Source organism: Hibiscus syriacus, unplaced genomic scaffold (assembly GCF_006381635.1).
Source record: "Hibiscus syriacus cultivar Baekdansim isolate YM2019G1 unplaced genomic scaffold, ASM638163v2 tig00111812_pilon, whole genome shotgun sequence".
Lineage (NCBI taxonomy): Eukaryota > Viridiplantae > Streptophyta > Magnoliopsida > Malvales > Malvaceae > Hibiscus > Hibiscus syriacus.
Window position 1 is genome coordinate 2,193,236 of NW_024063187.1, and position 9,342 is coordinate 2,202,577.

Here is a 9,342-nt window from a genome sequence, read left to right on the forward strand (position 1 = left end):
TTTCAATCATCCTGGTCCTAGAAATCATCGTTTTTGGTATTATCAATATTTCGACTCTTACAAAATCCGGGAAAAACGTATTCCTTCTCGTCAAGCTATGTTAGCTATCAATTTTAAATATCTTCCTATTTTACAAGAGTGGAAATTTGATAAACTCTTTGACCTTGAACCCATCGTTTATCATCAACTTGTTCGTATTTTCTATTCTAATGCCGTTTGTGTTAAAAATCAAACTGAAACCATAGGAATTCGTTCCTACCTTCTAGGACAATTCTTATATATTGACTCAGCTTACATAGCCAATACATTCGGATTAGATAATGATGGGATTTCAAATGAAAAATAGGTTTTAGGATCTCGTTATAAAAGAAGGGATAGTGCAAGTGTCCTAGACCTTCATGAACGTTTTCTTCATCTAATGATTTCTTGGTGGTTTCGACCATCTGGAGGTCGTTATTCTACTCTTAGAGCCTTAGATCTTTGGTGGTTACATTGTTTCGAAAACAATATTAAAATCAACCTACCTCATTTATTTTTGCTGAAATTGTTGAAACTGTAAATCTTGTTCCTAACAAAAAACTCTGTTCATCTCTTGTTTACGATTGCATTTTGAGTAATCTGTTTTCCAAAGATGGCCTTAGAGTCGGTCTAGATGTCGTTTTCCCCTTAAGAAACAAATTAACCTTCTTTCCTTAACGAGAGCGGGATGGATTAAGGATAAGGAAACCGGTGAATGGGTTCGATCTTCTGCAAATACTCTAGGAGCTAGTTCTTCACAAGCTCCACCCGAAGCTGACGAAGATCTCGAGCTTGAGCAATTAATGCGAGACATCGATGAAGCCGAAGATGAACCTGATCAGCCCGAGGAGCAGCCCGAAGAGCAAGCACAACAAATGCATCCAATGCCTCCATATTTCCAATCCTTTATGGAGACATTCGATTTTCGATACGCTACTATGGATTCACGCTTTACTTCTATAGAGTCCCATTTATCCACAATGGGAGCTCAATAATTAGAAATTTTTGGGAAATGCGTGCAAATAATGAAGCAACCAACGCAAGTATTATTGACCTCACTAACGAAATGGACGCTATGCGAGCTCGTTTTCCTCCTCCTGATCCGGATATGTGATTCAATGTTTTGCTTTGAACTCTAAACTTGTTGTTTTAACATTTTGAATATTTTGGAATGTTTGAATTTGTGGATTGATTGACTTTGAATTTGTTTGGATTCATGAATGGTTAGAAATTATCTATTTGGTGTGATTAAATTTATTCATTATTGCATCATTTACTTCATGATTAGATATATGACCAATTTTTCCATTTCACATTAATTATGAATATTGATTATGAAACTAATGGCTAACGTTTCTCTTGCTTGTGATCTTAGCAGCTTATATTATATATAATCAATTGGCTAAATGATTTCAAAACCTTGTTTAAATTCTTTAAAATGTCTTTTTGATTTAACAAAAAGGGGGAGAAGTGTTAAAGTGTTTTTTAAATGATAAATTGGAGAAGTGTTAAAGTAAGGGGGAGTAATTTCAAAACTTGATTTCAAAATCTTAAAATTACTAAAATGTTTTGTTATATCAAAAAGGGGGAGATTGTTGAAAACATTTTGATATTTCGATATAACAAATTAAGTTAAATGAATTTTAAGATTTTCCAAATGATTTTCTAAGTATATTTGATAGAATTATTCGAATATCAGAACATTACTCCAAATCTTTCAAAGATCATTTTTAATCCTTACTCAAAGTGTAAAATTAAGTTTTAATCTTAAAACAATTTCAAAATAATTTTACAAAGTATTTCGAACCATTTCAAAGCCAAAAATTCCAGATTGCTCAGAGGGAACCGATTCCCCCCTAAGGGGGTACCGATTCCCACTGAATGGTTTGGCTCCGAGAATTCCAATATGCTCGGAGGGAACCGATTCCCCCCAGGGGGTACCGATTCCCCCTTGTATAACGGTCGAAACATTTGAATTTTACACTTAGGGAACCGATTCCCCATAGGGGGTACCGATTCCCCCCACGCTCCAAGCTATTTTATTAATTGTTTTCACACTAAAACGGCTATATGATCTTCACTAATCATCCCCAACATTCAGAAGTGATTCAAGGTGTATTTAAACAAGTTCTGAAGCCCTTGATCAACAAGAAATTATATAGAAACAAGAGAGAAAGTATCAAACACCAGTTTGTGCAAATCAAGCCAATTTTCCTTTCAATATTCATTTTGCTTTCAAAGAACACCATTTGTGCTCATTTGTAATTATTTGTGAGTGTTCTTTTCTTGTTCTAAAATTGTGCAAACATCTTACCTTGAGAGGTTTTCCTTGTAAGTTTGCAAATTTGTAATCTTCTCTTTAGGAAAGAGTGTTCTCAAGAATTGGGGTATATTCTTGAGGGTGTTGTAAGGTTATCTCTTTGGCCTCAAAAGAAAGAACAAATTAGTGAATTTGTTGGAAAATCCTTAGTGTGGATAGCTAAGGTAGTGACGTAGACTTTGATTGAGAAAGTCGAACCACTCTAAATCGCTGTGCAATTTCTTTCAATTTTCTGCAAAAGCTTCCACCAAATTTTTTAATTGCCAATTCACCCCCTCTTGGCCAATTCCGTCAATCGATTAACTCAACAAATACTGGTACTATAGGTTTAAATTTGAGGAAATAGGATGAACATATCGATACTGATGCAATTAGTATCGATATTGATATGGATATCAATACTAAGAGGAAGATATCGATATTATGGATTCCATAATGCAAAAATGGTATTAATACTAAAGGGAGTATCGGTACCATAGTATAGAAGTATTGATACCATAGTAGGGGTGTTGATACTATTGAACCTAGAATTTTTAGATATGATGAATTTTAATAAAAATTGAAAATAATATACTTTTGAGTATTATTAAAAGTATAAAGGTTAGTGTGTATACTAACGTCATAATTGTATGTGTGACTATGGATGCTTCTTTAGACCGAAATAACCTCCCGAGTGAAGCAAACCGAAAGGCAATGATAAAGTCGCAGAGTAGTCGAACTACATCGGTGCATAATAGTGAGGCAAACCAGGTGAGGGCAATTATTATGTACATTGAGAGTTATAATTACATGTTGGTTAATGTAAATGTTGCATTTTTATGTATCGATATTAAGTGTGCAACCCACGAAATTCATAATAAGTTTATGAACGACCGTATCGGCACTAAGTGTTACATCCATATATGTTTATACGTTTTCGTATACGTATACAATTGTTACATTACTTAAAAAATGTTTTACAGCTTTTGTAAAGTCTTTAAATTTTATTACAAACTTAATTTCCACATAAATAAACATAATAAATAAGTATTCATTAAAACACATTACAATATGTTATGTTAAATTTAATTATATGCCTTCACAAAAGGTTTACTACCGTCCTATTGTTACTGGTGAGTCAACCTTGGTGAATAATATCTGCTGTTATGGCTTCACTCCTTACTTGATTAATTTTGTTGTTACCTACGCGTGGAAATAGACACGTTAAGTATATCTTAGTGAGTCATAATATAATAAATAACCTTTGGATATTCATACATATTTTATTCCCCATTGATCATAATCATTTGTCATGATTCTTTCTTTTCATTTGTAACCTTCATTTATGTTTATAATACAACATTATGCAATTTAAACTATAATACATTCTTTTATGTCGATAATGCACCCATATGCATTTCAACTATAGTATACTTTTCTGTTGATAATGTACTCATATACATTTCAACCATAGTATACTTTTCTGTTGATAATGTACCCATATACATTTCAACTCTAGCATACTTTTCTGTTGATAATGCACCCATATCATTCTAACCTAACATACTTTTCTGTTGATAATGCACCCGTATGCATTTCAAATATAGCATACTTTCCTGTTGATAATGCACCCATATACATTTCAACTAAAGTATGCTTTTCTGTTGATAATGTACCCATATACATTTCAACTATGGTATCCTTTCATGTCAATAATGCATCCTTTCATGCCAATAATGCACCCATATGCATTAGTATTTTCATTTCTTTTAGAGCAATTCATACTCTAACTCATACACAATATCATTTCCATATATTCAATAAAACATAGTAATTACAATAAAATATACATTAACAATTAAAGATTTCATATTACATAATTACTAATCATTTTCATCTAGATTTCATACAATAAAATGTACTCACTTGGCTCGCTTTGCTTAGATATCTAAAATGAGAAGATAATTACTTTGGAACTTGGCCCTTGCCTTTCGAATTACTCGACTCATGAGCTTGATTTCGATCTATTCCACATTCATTAAATACATGCATAATATCAATTGTTAGCGTGTTTCGTAACAATTATAACTTAACAATATCAGCCCAACTTAAAATTTCTGGCCCTTCAGTATCGATACCCCTACTATGGTATCGATACTACCCTACTATGGTATGATACCCCCTTCCAGTATCGATACAAAAATTAGCTTCGATGTAGCCGGGTATCGATACCCTCACTATGGTATCGATACTACTACGCTATGGTACCGATACCCTCTTCGGTATCGATACCAAAATTAGGTTCGATGTTTCCTGGTATGATACTCTTACCATGATATCGATACTACATAGCTCGGTACTGATACTGATTAAATTAGTATCAATACTTCTCATATAATTCAACCCAATTTTTGTCTATGGTATTAGTATTGTTCTACCAGTACCGATACCCCTTTCTAGTTTTCAACCCAAAATTTACCCAAATTTGGCCAATTTTCCTCTCATTTACCCCTAACAATACTATATAACACTTCTCTACTTGTCCCTACTGACTTTCCTTCATTTAGACACTTAAAACATCTAATATTCCTCGAGCATTTGATTCTAATAATCACACCACAATTTCTAACTTGTTATTTCACTCAACCAATGCTTCTAATCTTTCATTTACCTTATTGACAAGTCAATTTTACCAACAAACATTAATAAACCTTCGTATATTAACATATCATTATAAAACCTATTTTCTAAAATCTCTTTTATTTCCCTTATCTCCTTGTTTTAATCCCATCTAAACCTTCATTAAGCTTCCATCATACACAAGGATTCATTAACTAGCAAAAATTAAAAGAATAAACCATTAGATTTAAATATTACCTTTGAGCTTATAATGGAGCTCTTCTACGGGGGAAAACGAAGAAGAAGAAAGAGAACTTTTTTTTACAACATAATCCTCTTTTCCCTTATCTTTAATACCAATTTAAAATACATTTAAATTCTCTTTCATATAAAAGACCAAAAGGCCCGCTTAATAATCCATAGTCACAATTTAGTCTTAACAATTAATTCTAACCATTCTCATATTTCATTATTAATAGAATAAATCCTAATATTCTTGAATCATTTCAATATAGTCCTTATATTAGTATTTGGGCCATTACAATTCTCCCCCTTAGTAAAATTCGTCCTCGAATTTTAAAGAAGTACCTGAAGCAAAGAGATGTGGAAACTGCTTTTTCATATCCTCTTCTCTTTCTCAGGTAGCTTCTTTCACCTTATGATTCTGCCAAAGCACTTTGACTAATGAAATCCTCTTGTTATGCAATTCCTTGGTTTCCTTAGCCAAGATCATCACCGGTTCTTCCTCATAAGTCAAATCTGGTCAGATTTCTATCTCTTCAAGAGTGATGATATTCGAGGGATCTGATCTATATCTCTTCAGCATCAATACATGGAAAACATTGTGGATCTTGTCCATATCTGGAGGCAAAGCCAACTTATAAGACATGGGTCCAACCCTTTTTAATATCTCATACGGTCTAATAAATCTCTGACTCAGTTTTCCTTTACCCCCAAAATGTAACACCTTCTTCCAAGGTGATACTTTCAAAAATACTTTGTTTCCCACTTGATACTATATTTATTTCATTTTCAAATCCGCATATGATTTCTGACGATCCGAGGCTATCTTTAGATTGCTTTGGATAATTTTCACTTTATCTTCCAATCTTTCATCAAATCTGGCCCTATCAAATCTCGATCTTTCAATTCAAACCAATTTAAGGGTGATCTATATTTTCTCCCATACAAAGCTTCATACGGGGCCATCTTAATACTCTATTGATAACTATTATTGTACGTGAATTCCACTAACGACAAATACTTATCCCATGATCCCTTAAAATCAATCACACATACCCTTAGCATATCCTCAAGTATTTGAATGGCTCGCTCTGACTGCCTATCTGTCTGCGGATAGAAAGCCGTGCTGAAGTTCAATCGAGTACCCAATGCCTCGTGCAACGACTTCCAGAACCTTAAAGTAAACTGTGGGTCTCTACCAGACACTATTGATACATGTATTCCATGTAGTATGACTATTTCTTTAATATACAACTCCACCAACTTATCCATCGAGTAATCTACCTGAATTGGAATAAAATGAGTTATCTTGCTTAACCGATCTACAATAACCCATATTGAATCCTTTTTACCCGGTGACAAGGGTAGCCTGAAATGAAATCCATTATCACTCGCTCTCATTTCCACTCAGGAATGATTATTGGTTGTAGTAACCCAGATGACACTTGATGTTCAACTTTCACTTGCTAACATGTTAGACATTTAACAAAAACTCTGTTACATCTCTTTTCATACCAGACCATCGGTAATGATTTTTCAAGTATCGATTCATTTTATTTCTGCCTGGGTACATAGTCAGAGGGCTATAATGTGCCTCATACAGTAGATCCCTCCTCAAATCATCATCGTCGGGTATTCAAAGTCTTCCCTTATAGTATATACATCCATCCACTCTTATTTCAAAGTCTTTGATTTCATTCCTCCCGACTTGTGCCATTATCGCCAAACATTTCTCATCTAACTTTTGCAACTCTTTAATCCAATCCAAAAACGTCGGCTTTAACTTAAGCTCAGCTATTAAAGCACCATATTTCTTTACTGACATACGTGTATCCAAGGCTCATAAAGAAGCAAAAATCTTTCGACTTAATGCATCTGCTACCATATTCGCCTTACTCGGATGATAGTCGATGATTAGATCGTAATCTTTTAGAAGCTCAATCCATCTTCTTTGTCTCAAGTCTAATTCTTTCTGCGTCAATAAATATTTCAGACTCTTGTGATCTGTATAAATATGGCACCGCTCACCATACAGATAATGATGACAATTTTTTAGTGCAAACACAACTGTCACCAATTCTAAATCATGCGTCGGATAATTTTTCTCATAATTCATAAACTGTCTCGAAGCATAAGCTACAACTTTTCCATCTTGCATCAGAACACACCCCAATCCATATGGGAAGCGTCACTAAACACCACATATTCTTTTCCTGACTCCGGCTGTACAAGTATCGGGGCCTCCATCAATATTTTCTTGAGCCCTTCAAAACTTTCTTGGGATTTTTCCGTCCATACAAAAGGAACATCCTTCTACAACAACTTAGTTAGCGGTAAGGCTAACATTGAGAAATTCCTCACAAATCGTTTATAATAAACGACAAGTCCCAAGAAACTCCAGACCTCAGAAACGTTCCTTGGAGACTGCCAATCCACTATAGCTTGGATTTTTATTGGATCTACTCGAATACATTCTATGGAAACTATATGACCAAGGAAAGCAACCTCGACTAACCAAAATTCGCACTTTGACAATTTGACATACAACTACTTCTCGCGGAGCGTCTGAAGAACTACTCGAAGATGAACATCATGCTCTTCTCTTGACTTGGAATATACCAAGATATCATCTATAAATATCACCACAAATTGGTCCAGATATGGTTGAAATACTCGGTTCATCAAATCCATGAATGACGCTGGTGCATTAGTCAAACCAAATTGCATTACTATAAATTTGTAGTGCCCATACCGAGTCCAAAAAGTAGTATTTGAAATAACATTGTCTTTGATTTTCAACTGATGGTACCCTAACCTTAAGTCTATCTTAGAAAACATCGATGCTCCTTTCAATTGGTTAAACAAATCATCAATCCTTAGAAGAGGATATTTGTTCTTTATTTTGACTTTATTTAATTGACGGTAATCAATACATAACCACATAGTCCTGTCCTTCTTTTTCACAAACAACACTGGTGCTCCACATGGAGAAACACTGGGTCTTATAAACCCCTTATCTAGTAGCTCTTGCAATTAGACTTTTAATTCTCTTAATTCAGTCGGAGCCATTCTATATGGAGCCATTAATACAAGTTCTGTACTTGGATAAACCTCAATCTTGAATCCTACTTCACGATTTGGAGGCAATCTTGGTAACTCATCTAGAAAAACATCCGGAAATTCTCTAATGGTGGGAATATCATTTACTTTCGCTTCCATAAGTCGAGTATCTATCACATTGGCAGGAAAAGCTATACATCCTTTCAACATCATCTTATTCGCAGTCATAACCGATATCACATTCGAGGGTGATTTCGATCTTTCATCGATTATTACAATTTCCGAACCTTCGACATTCTTTAAAAATAACCGTTTCTTACGACAATCAACCCATCCATAATGTGAAGACAACCAATCCATGCCTAGAATAATTTAAAATTCATCGAAGAGTAACTCTATCAAGTTTGCCAGAAATATAATCTATTGGATCTTTATAGGATATTTTCTACATATTCTAGTGACTCTTGCACTTTGTCCCATGGGATTTATCGCTGTCATCTCACTCACAATTGGTTTTAAAGGAATTCCTCTACTTCTATTCAGTTTGGTACTAATATATGAATGTGAAGAACCAGGGTCAACTAGAACAAAAACAGGCTCATAAAAAAAGGTGAAATGTACCCGTTATAATTTCAGGGTCATCCCGATCCTCACTAGTCTTGATATTATAAATTCTTACGACTCCCTGAGTACCTTGTCTCTGAACTGAATCCATTTTCCCCCTAGATCTACCCTTCCTATGCTTCTACTTGAGGCTGGTACTGATCTTTCAGACTGTGTCGAGTTATCACTAGATTTCTTAGGGTAGTTTCGTGCAAAGTGACCCATATCGCCACATATAAAACAAGCTCCACTGATAAATCTACATACTCCTCGGTGTAATTTACCACAAGTTTGACATGGATTATTTTCCCCAGAAGCTCTACCTGAGATAGCAGCAAAAGACTAGGATCGTCTACTCTTCTGTGATGCTGCTACAAAGCTATATTTCTCAGAGAATCTGGAACTCGAGCCTTTTCCTCTTTTAGCATAATGGGGAGTGGAAGGCATTCCCACTCTTTTCCCCGCTTAAACACTCTGCTCCACCTCTAATGTTTCCTTAT